This window comes from Callorhinus ursinus, unplaced genomic scaffold (assembly GCF_003265705.2).
Source record: "Callorhinus ursinus isolate GAN/ISIS: 27379988/994484 unplaced genomic scaffold, GSC_fseal_2.0 scaffold12, whole genome shotgun sequence".
NCBI lineage: Eukaryota > Metazoa > Chordata > Mammalia > Carnivora > Otariidae > Callorhinus > Callorhinus ursinus.
Window position 1 is genome coordinate 16,455,802 of NW_027397074.1, and position 10,496 is coordinate 16,466,297.

The following is a 10,496-nucleotide window of genomic DNA, read 5'->3' on the forward strand; positions in this document are numbered from 1 at the left end:
TGGGCACTAGAGAAGAATGTGTATTCCGTTGCTTTGGGATGGAATGTTCTGAATATGTCTGTGAAGTCCCTTTGGTCCAGTGTGTCATTTAAAGTCTTTATTTCCTCGTTGATCTTTTGCTTCGATGATCTGTCCATTTCAGTCAGGGGGGTGTTAAAGTCCCCCAGTATTATTGTATTTTTGTCAATGTGTTTCTTTGCTTTTGTTATTAATTGCCTTATATAATTGGCAAGGAGCAAAGAATATCTTTCCATTTATTTGTGTCTTCTTTAATTTCTTTCATCAGTATCTTACAGTTTTTAGGGAATTGGTCTTTCAACTTTTTAGTTAAAATTATTCCTAGATATTTTATTCTTTTTGATGCATTTGTAAACAGAATTGTTTTCTTAATTTCTCATTATGGTAGTTTGTTGTTAGTGTATAGAAATGCAACAGATTTTTGCATGTTGATCTAATACTCTGCAGTTTTACCTAATTTGTTTTTTCATTCTAACGGGTTTTTGGCACAGTCTTTTGGCTTTTTTACATATAAAATCATGTTGTTCACAAATAGTGACAGTTTATTTCTTCTTTTCAAATTTGGATGCCTTCTATTTATTTTTCTTGCCTCATTGCTCTGGCTAAGACTTACAGTACTTTGTTGAATAAAAGTGTCAAGAGTGGGTATCCTTGTCTTTTTCCTTTTCTTAGAGTAAAATGTTTCAGCTTTTCACCTTTGAGTGTGATGTTAGCTGTAGGCTTGTCATATATTGCCTTTATTATGTTGAGGTACATTTACCCACTTTGTTGAGATTTTTAAATCATAAATGATGTTAAATTTGTCAAATGCTTTTTTCTGCATTTATTGAGGTTATCATATGATTTTTATCCTTCATTTCTTTTTTTATTTTTTAAGATTTTATTTATTTATTTGACAGAGAGAGATACAGTGAGAGAGGGAACATAAGCAGGGGGAGTGGGCGAGGGAGGGAGCCCGATGCGGGGCTATATCCCAGGACCCTGGGACTGTGACCTGAGTTGTAGGCAGATGCTTAACGATTGAGCCTCCCAGGCACCCCTATCCTTCATTTGTTAATGTGGTAAATCATATAGACAGATTAATGGAAGTAATTCATCTTTTAATCACTATAGTGATACAATTTACTATCATTGTATGTTACTTTTAATTTATGGTTAAATTGGTTTTCTAATATTTTGTTGGGGATTTTTTCATCTATGTTCATCAGGGATATTGGCCTGTAATTTTTTTTTTTCTTTTGTGGTATCATTGTCCGGTTTTTGTATTAGGGTAATGTTGACCTCATCAAATGAGTTTAGAACTATTCTCTCCTCTCATTTTCTGGGAGAGTTGGAGAAAGGTAAGTATTAATTCATCTTTAAATGCTTGGTAGAAATCACCAGTAAAACTGTCTCGTCTGGCAGTTTCGTTTTTTTGTTGGGAGACTTTGGTTACTGATTCAGTCTCCTTAATAGGAATCAGTTTATTCAGATTTTCTACTTCTTCATCAGTCAGTCTTGGAAGATTTTATGTTTTAGGAATTTATCCATTTCTTCTACATTGTCCAATTTGTTGGTCTAACTGTTCATAATACAGTCTTATAATCCTTTGTATTTCTTTTCTTTTAAAGATTTTATTTATTTATTTATTTTAGAGAGATTAAGCATGCATGGAGGGGAGGGGAAGAGGGAGAGAGAGATAGAGTCCCAAGCAGACTCTGCACTGAATGTGGAGTCCGACATAGGGCTCGATCCTACCACCCTGAGATCATGACTTGAACCAAAATCAAGAGTCACTCTCCAGTGATTTCACCACTTAGGGGCCTCTAATCCTTTGTATTTCTGTGGTATTAGTTGTAACTTGTTTTCCATTTCTGATTTTATTTATTAAAATTCTCCTTCTTTTTTTTGTGGTGAGTATAGCTAAAAGTTTGTCAATTTTGTTTAAATTTTCAAAGGACCAGTTCTTAGTTTCCTTGATTTTTCTATTGTCTTTTTAGCCTCAAGTTCATTTATTTCTGCTCTAATCTTTATTATTCTTTTCCTTCTACAAATTTTGGACTTCATTTGTTCTTTCAATTGTCCTTTAGAATGCTTATTGAGATGTTTCTTGTCCCTTGAGATGGGCCTGTATTGCTATGCACTGCTGTCTTAGCACTGCTTTTGCTACCTCTCATAGATTTTGATAAGATGTATTTCCATTTTCATTTGTCTCAGAGTATTTTTTGATCTCCCCTTTAATTTTTCATTGACCGCACTGGTTGTTCAGTAGCATAGAACTTAATCTCCACATATTTTTGATTTTTCCTGTATTTCTTGTAATTGATTTCTATAGTCTTACTACTGCGGTCAGAAAAGATGCTTGATTTCATTTTTCTTAAATTTATTGAAACTTATTTAGTGGCCTAATATATGATCTATCCTGAAGAATATTCCATGTGCACTTGAGAGAAATGTATATTCTGCTGCTTTTGGATGAAATGCTTTGTATATACCTATTAAGTTCATCTGGTCTTATGTGTCATTTAAGTTTGATATTTCCTTATTGATTTCCTGTGTGGATGTTCTATCCTTTGATGTAAGTGGTATATTAAAGTCCCTTACTATTACTATATCGTTCTCAATTTCTCTGTTTTTGTCTCTTAATATTTGCTTTATATTTTAGGTGCTCCTCTTTTGGATGCATAAATATTTACAAATACAAGCTTTGGTTGGATTGATCCCCTTATCATTATGTAATACTTTTTTTTTTTTTTTTTTTTTTTTATCACGGTCTTTGTTTCAGAGTCTATTTTGTATGATGTAAGTTTAGCCACCCCAGCATTCCTTTGGTTTCCATTTGCATGGAATATCTTTTTCTATTCCTTCATTTTTTAATCTCTATGTGTCCTTATGTCTGAAATGAGTGTCTTCTGGGCAGTATATTGATGAATCTTGTTTTTATATTTGTTTGTTTGTTGAATCCATTAAGCCATTCTGTATTTTTTGGTTAGAGAATTCAGTTCATTTACAGTTAAAGTAATTGTTGATAGGTATGTACTTGTTGCCATTTGTTCATTGTTTTCCGTTTTGCAGTTCTGTGTTCCTTCTTTTCCTGCTCTCTCCCTTTGTGGTATGATGACTTTCTTTAGTGTTCTGCTTAGATTCCTTTCCTATTATCTTTTGTTTATTTATTAGAGGTTTTTGCCTTGTGGTTGCAATGAGGCTCACATATATATATATATATATATATATATATATATATATGAATAAAACAGTCTTTTAAAAAAATTTTTATTTATTTATTTGACAGAGAGAGACACAGCGAGAGAAGGAACACAAGCAAGGGGAGTGGGAGAGGGAGAAGCAGGCTTCCTGCAGAGCAGGGAACCCAATGTGGGGCTCGATCCCAGGACCCTGGGACCATGACCTGAGCTGAAGGCAGACTCTTAACGACTGAGCCACCCAGGTGCCGCCAAACAGTCTTTTTTAAGTTGATAGCAACTTAAGTTTGAACACATTCTAAACTCAGCATTTTTACTCCCTGCTCTGTTTTATGTTTTTGATGTCACATTTTACATTTTTAAAAATTTTGGTTGTTCTTTAACTGAGTATTGTAGTTAGTTATTGTTACTTTTAACTTTTATTCTAGCCTTATGAGTGATTATCTCCTACCTTTACTTTATTTTACCTTGACCAGTGAGATCTACACTTTCATGTTTTTTTGTTTCCTTTTCTTTTTAGCCTAAAGAAGGTCCTTTAACATTTCTTGTAAGGCCAGTTTAGAGGTGATGAGCTGCTTTAGCCTTTGCTTGTCTGGAGAACTCTTTATTTCTCTTTTAATTCTGAATGATAACTTGCTAGGTATAGTATTCTTGGTTGGAAGTTTTTTTTTTTTTTTTTCTTTTCTTTTCTTTCAGCACTTTGAATATATCATTCCACTCCCTTCTGGCCTGCAAAGTTTCTTCTAAAAAATCTTCTTGTTGGCTTATGGTGTTTTCTTATATGTAACACATTGTTTTTCTCTTGTTACTTTTAAAATTCTCTCTTTGTTTTTAACTTTTGATATTTTAATTCTAATGTGTCTTGGGGTGGGTCATTCTTAGGTTCATTTTATTTGGAACTCCCTGAGATTCTTGGATCTGGATGTCTGTTTCCTTCCCCAAGTTAGAGAAGTTTTCAGCCAGTATTTTTTCAAATAAGTTTCTTTTTTCCTTTTCTCTCTGTTCTCCTTGAATGACCCCTATAATGCAAGTATTATTCTGCTTCTTGTTGTCCCATAAGCCCCTTAAACTATCTTTACAATTTCAATTCTTTTTTTCTTTTTGCAACTCTGTTTGGGTAAGGTCCACTGACCTGTATTCTAGGTCACTGATCCTTTCTTCCACTTTTTCTAGTCTGCTGTTGAACCCTTTTTGTGTTTTTGGTTTTTCGTTTTCTTCAGTTCAGTTATTGTATTCTTTAGGTCTGTGACTTCTCTTTGGTACTTTCTTAGATTTTTCAGCTCTTTATTGAAGTTCCCACTGTGTTCATCCATTCTTCTCCCAAGTTCAGTAAACATCTTTATAACAATTACTTTGAACTCTTTATCAGGTAAATTACTTACCTCTGTTCCTTTAAAGTTTTTTTCTGAGGTTTTGTCTTGTTCTTTTGTTTGGGATGTATTCCTCTGCTTTTTCATTTTGCTTGACTCTGTGTGTTTCTGTATATTGGTCAAAATAGCTTTCTCTCCTAGTCTTGAAGGAGTGGCCTTGTGTAGGAGATGAGCCTTATCTTTCAAACTTTATCTAGTTCTTGGTTGTCTCTCAAACCTTTGTGATTGTCTAAGCATCCCTATTTATTCTGGATAGGTCCCAGTTGTTGATGGTGTGCTGAGATATGTCAGTGTTGCAAAAGGAGGATCTCAGTCGGTTCCTAGTTTTAGGCTAATTGGAAGGCAAACCCTCAAGCAACAGCTTTTAAAGTATGCAAATATATATGTTCCTGTGGGACCACATCATAACCCTGCTGGCTTCTAGACCAGATGATCTGGAGGTATCCACTGGGAGACATATCAATAATTAGAGCTTCAGAAGAGAGTATAAGCTCCTTTCTGGGAGGTACTAGTGAGCTACAGTCTACAGTGGGACTAAGTACAAGGATGGTGTCTCTCTGCCTATATTCCATGAGAGTTCCTCTGTAGATGTGTGGCAGATGAGAAGTCTGACCCTCAGGCTGAAGATCTAGGAAAAGTAAAAGGGCCTTTCTTTTTCACTGAAAAACTGGGGATGTGTTTCATTCTGCTATTTGTGCATTGCCCTGTTGGTGGTTGTGTTCCAATAACTGTCTTTCTAATTGTTACAGTCCTGTGGGACCCAGGAACTCAAGCCCTTCTGTCCACCAAAGCCAGGAGCATCTCCTGTTTGGAATGCATATGCCTGCTGGCTTTAGCAAGTAGTGGAAGAGCATAGGCCCGAGGTGTGCCTTCCAGCTTTAGTGTGACAGCGTAGAGCTCAGACAGGGCCAGCATATTCCTGCCAGCACCATCAAAGTAGGGCGAGAATGCAGAAATGATTCCCATCAGCACCTCCATCTCAACAAAGCCCTGCCCTTTCCCTTCCACAGATGCTTTGAGGTTAGCAAATGAATTTCCTCATAGAATCTAGGTACTGTCAAGCTGCTGCTTTTGTGCTGGTACTTGGGGCAAGTGAATTTGTACATGAGCCCTTCAAGAGAAGTATCTCAGTTCCTTATGGCCTTTTGGGTTTCCTGGTTGTGAGCCCCATTGGTTTTCAAAGCTAGACATTTTGGGGGCTCATCTCTCTGATATAGGTCCTAAGGGTTGAGGTAGGCCCCTGATATGGGACACAACCCCTTACTCTTACTCTTCAGGGAGAAGCTCCAGATTTGTGAGATTCCCCCTTGATTAGAGTTACCCTGCCAGGGGTTGGATTTTTGATGAAACCATATCTCTAATGCTCATACCTCTCTTGATTTGGAACTTTTACTATTTATTGTGAAGGAGCTGTTCAGCTACTTTTTAGGTCTATTTTAGAGGAAATTATTTCATAAGTAGCTATGGATTTGATGTGTCTGTGGTAGGAGATGAGTTCAGGATCTTCCTATGCTGCCATCTTGAACTATTTTCTTGCATTTGTTTTTGAAATAGAAGTTTTTGAAGTAGCTAGACCCTAGACTGCTGGAAATTTGATATATATACATATATATTAGTATAAAGTTTATTTTATTACATTTCACACGAGGCTTGTGACTGATATATACTGTTGAACCAACATTTTAGATCAGAGAGTCTGTTGGTAATATGTGTTTTCCTACAAGGGCTAAAAGACCTTATGTAGGTCCTTGACTTGATGAAGCAGATGTAAACCATGTGGAGTTACTATGACAGATAACTGTGGATGCATCTTAAATGCTTTATCCCTAGTGCTCTATTAAAACAAAAGAGGGCATGTACTGAATGGAGCACTGGGTGTTACGCAAACAATGAATCATGGACAACTACATCAAAAACTAATGATGTAATGTATGGTGATTAACCTAACATAATAAAAAAAAAAATCCTGTTCAGGCAAACAAGATTTTAGAACCATACTAGTGCACATATGGTATCTTTAGGGACAATTAATAGTGGCTTATCTCTTCCTATTTTATTAGATATCTTGCCTTTACCAGCAGGTGAGGTGGAAAATCTGTTTTGTGTTGTGTAACTCAATTTTCAAACCCCAGCAACATAAAGCTCATAGGCTGATGGCAGTATTTGTAAATTAAAGATTACTTTAATCTTCAGTGACAGAGATTTATGAAATATTGCTTTAAATTTGTGCTTCATGTGGTAAAGCAAATTGAGTTTATTTTATAGACAAAAGCAATTTGAAGAAACCCATAGATTACTCTGGCCACTGAAGGGTATAAATTATCTCTAACTAAATTTTGTCAGTACTGTATGTTGAGCTATTTAGATAAAACATGTTTTTGACATTTATTGCAAAATGATACCTTCTTCTAGACTCCTGCATTCTCTGGAGTTGAGTATAGAATGAATCATTAAGGGAATTAGTAATCCTTTTCTTGACACAAATTGCATTATCCAAGGATGTGAAAATTTGAATGCATTTTTCTAAGTAAATTATTGTGAAGAGGTATACAAACCTATTATGATGAATTTGAGGCATGCCAAAACATTATACAACCCACATGCATAATTTCTAGGCAAATTCGCTGCCATTATTTAGGATTTTAAATGCATATTTATTCCCACAGTGTATAATCCCATGTAGAGGCAAGGTAAGTAAATCATTGTGATGGTGGTACTTGCTCATACAAAGTAAGGCAATTCTTACAGAGCATGAAGCTTTCTAGTGGACATCCACCACAAATGCTAGTGTTGCTGTTATTACTCACCTCTAGAAGCAGCAAAAAGGCATCCATTATTAACAAAGCTGTGCCCTAGAAAGAATAAAAAAAAAATGTATGTTTTACGACTCCAAGGAACATAACATAAAATGGGCAAAAGAGGCTAATGTGTAGATATTTATAAACTTTAACACACAGACAACCAACCACAAGGCTCAACAACTGGGGAGGTATGAAAAATGAAGAATGGGTGGATGGTTTAAAAAAAACAAGAACGCTATAACTGGATCCAGGAAATTATTATCTGCTAAGATTTGTAATCAAATTAGTACAACACTCAAATCTATGTAGCAAGTGCTATTAAACAGCATTTCAATTTAATAATTTAATTATGAATTATATTGACTGCCACTAATTGGGAAGGAGATAATGAGCCTTTGATTAATAGTTCTCCTCTTCCTCCCTTCCTCCTCCTCTCCCCTTCCTCCTCCTCTGCCCTTCCTCCTCCTCTCCACCTTCCTCCTCCTCTGCCCTTCCTCCTCCTCTCCCCTTCCTCCTTCTCTCCCCTTCCTCCTCCTCTTCTTTTACCTCCCAAAAATGTTTCTCTAGACAAACCTAACTTTGAACAATGCAACTTATATTTATTTATACTGAACCCTAATGGCAGTGACATGAATAGCACATAGCCTTCCCTCCTAGCTGATATAATTTAAATTAATTTTCCACTCTAATGATCTTTTTTCTTTCATAATTAGTATTAGTTCATTTACATTTATCTTTATTACAGTCCTACCTCATTTGATTGTGTTTGCTTTATTGTGCTTTGCAGATATTATGTTTTTTGCAGATTGAAGGTTTGTGGCAACCCTGTGTCTTGCAAATCTGTCACTTCATGGTGTGCCACATTTTGTAATTCTTACAATATTCCAAATACCTTTATTATTTTATTTGTTATGGTTATATGTCATCAGTGATTATGACTTAAAAGCTCAAATGATGGTTAGCATTTTTAGCAATAATTTTTTTTTGCTTTTTTGACAAAATACTATTGCATACTTAACAGACTACAGTATAGTGTAAACATAACTTTTATGTGCTCTGAGAAATCAAAAAATCATTTGACTTTATTGCAATATTTGCTTTATTGTGGTGGTTTGGAACTGAACTAACGATACCTCCAAGGGATGACTACATGGACTTCTATCCACCATGTTTTTTTTTTTCCTTGTTTACCATGCTCTTTCTTAAGTTGTTTTCATCTTTCCAGTATTCTGTTAAGTGAATCTGGTGATCTTTTCCTTATTTAAACTCTTTGTTTCGTCTGCTGGTTTAGATGTTACAGATTGAATTTTTTTCATAGTTATACTTAACATTCTTTTAACACTCAGATTTAAAAATAATATTTTCTCTTAAATTCTATATTTTGCCTACAATATCACCATTCCTCCCAAGAAAATGAGAATTTAGGTATACTTTAATTTTTCATTAAGCCTTTTCATTTTTTCTTTTTTATTTCTAAAATATTAGTCCTTTCATTTAATGTAATTTTATAGTCAAATATTAATTAGATTTAACAAAAAGTTATTTGTTTCTTATTTGTTTTTGGTATTTCATTCCTTGCTGGGCCAATGGCAAGTATTTAATACCATTGTATCTCACAGGAATAATTGTAAAGCCTACTTGTGGAAAGGTAGCCTACATACCAAAGGAGTTATAGATTCCTGCCAACAGTATTGTAACTTGGGAAAACATATGGAGATAGATTTTAATAGTCTTAGACAAAAACTAAAGAGTATAAAACATGAAGCTGTATCAGGTTGAATTTATCAGTGAGTATATTCCCTGGAACTTCGGATTTATTGGATCTAGCAATTGGGAGTGGGATTATGTGTATTGGGTTGGTAAGCTGAAGCTTGGACACAATTGTTGCCCATAATTGAGTGCGGTGAGACGAAAGGGCTTCCTTTATATATTTTAGAGGACCAAGTCTCAGGGATTAGTGAAATAGAAATATTGGAGTACACATATTTGTATACAACTAGTATAGTCATTCCCTAACTACATATCTAGGAAGGTCTGGCAGACATGAGGAATTAAGAAATACATTGGTGAATGGAGTACCATAATTCTTGAAAAATTTTGCCCTGGTTACTCACTGCAGAGGGTAAATAAAAATATGGTGGAAGATACTACCATGGATTGAGTTCCCTAATTTCAGTAGGAATAATGGGCTTAATACTTGAAAGATGCAGAGGTGGTCATTTTTAAAACATTCATATTTAGGTCTGTTTGACTGTTAAAAAGCCACATAAGTCCTGTAGAATGTCTGTATTTTATTGACCCAGTGGTAACTCCAATCACAATTGTAGTTTCTTATGATATTTATTATATCAAATCAATACAGCCCAAGGCAGATTTACACAAATATTATCTTACGAAAAACTTGCTGTTTCATTCCAACTAGTAAGAATAATCAGGAGCAATTTGCCTTTGCCTACGATCAATAGTACACATTTATTATTTTGTCCCCAAGTAGCCAAAACTCCTGATTTTGTTCATAATATAATCATAAAGGGACCTTAATCATCCTATAGATCCTCACTGTGGTACATTATATATATGACATTATGCTAATGGGATTTGGTGACCAGGAAATGAGCAAGTACCTAGGCATCTCAGTAAGAAACATCTAAGCCAGAAGATGGGAAATAAAACTTCAGGGGCAGCCACACTGGTAGTCTCTAATCATTGAATGGTCTCAAAAATGTCAGGATAGTTCCTTAAATGAAAGAGGTTGTTCTACCTTGTACTTCTCCATAAAAAGAAAGAGTCACAATTGGTGGGTTTCTTTGGATATTAAAGTGAACATACTTCATATTTGGAGATGCTCTTTCAATTCATTTACTGTGTAAATTGCAGATTTTGAAAGGGGCCCAGAACAAGAGAAGGATCTGCAACAGGTTGAGGCTTCAGAGCTTTGACTGAGTAGATCCAATTGCACTTCAAGGATAGAAATGGATGCTGCATGGAGCCTCTCCTTCTTCCCAAAGAGAACATAATACAGACTCCTAGGATTTTGGAGTAAGTTTCTCCTGTGTGCTGCACTCTGTGACTAAAATGGAGCATGATACTAGATCCCATGCCAGAGCTAGACTCTTATGTTTCCC

At 35.3% G+C, this 10,496-nt stretch overlaps 1 long non-coding RNA gene across 1 annotated transcript in view; it reads left to right on the top strand.

Moving 5' to 3' along the window:
• LOC112825153 (uncharacterized) overlaps window positions 1–10,283 on the top strand; it is a 322,912-nt gene extending 312,629 nt beyond the window's left edge. The window contains exon 8 of the long non-coding RNA XR_012380197.1: window positions 10,249–10,283. This is a non-coding gene — a long non-coding RNA (uncharacterized lncRNA). The remainder of the gene's footprint in view (window positions 1–10,248) is intronic.
• Window positions 10,284–10,496: the final 213 nt, after the last annotated feature.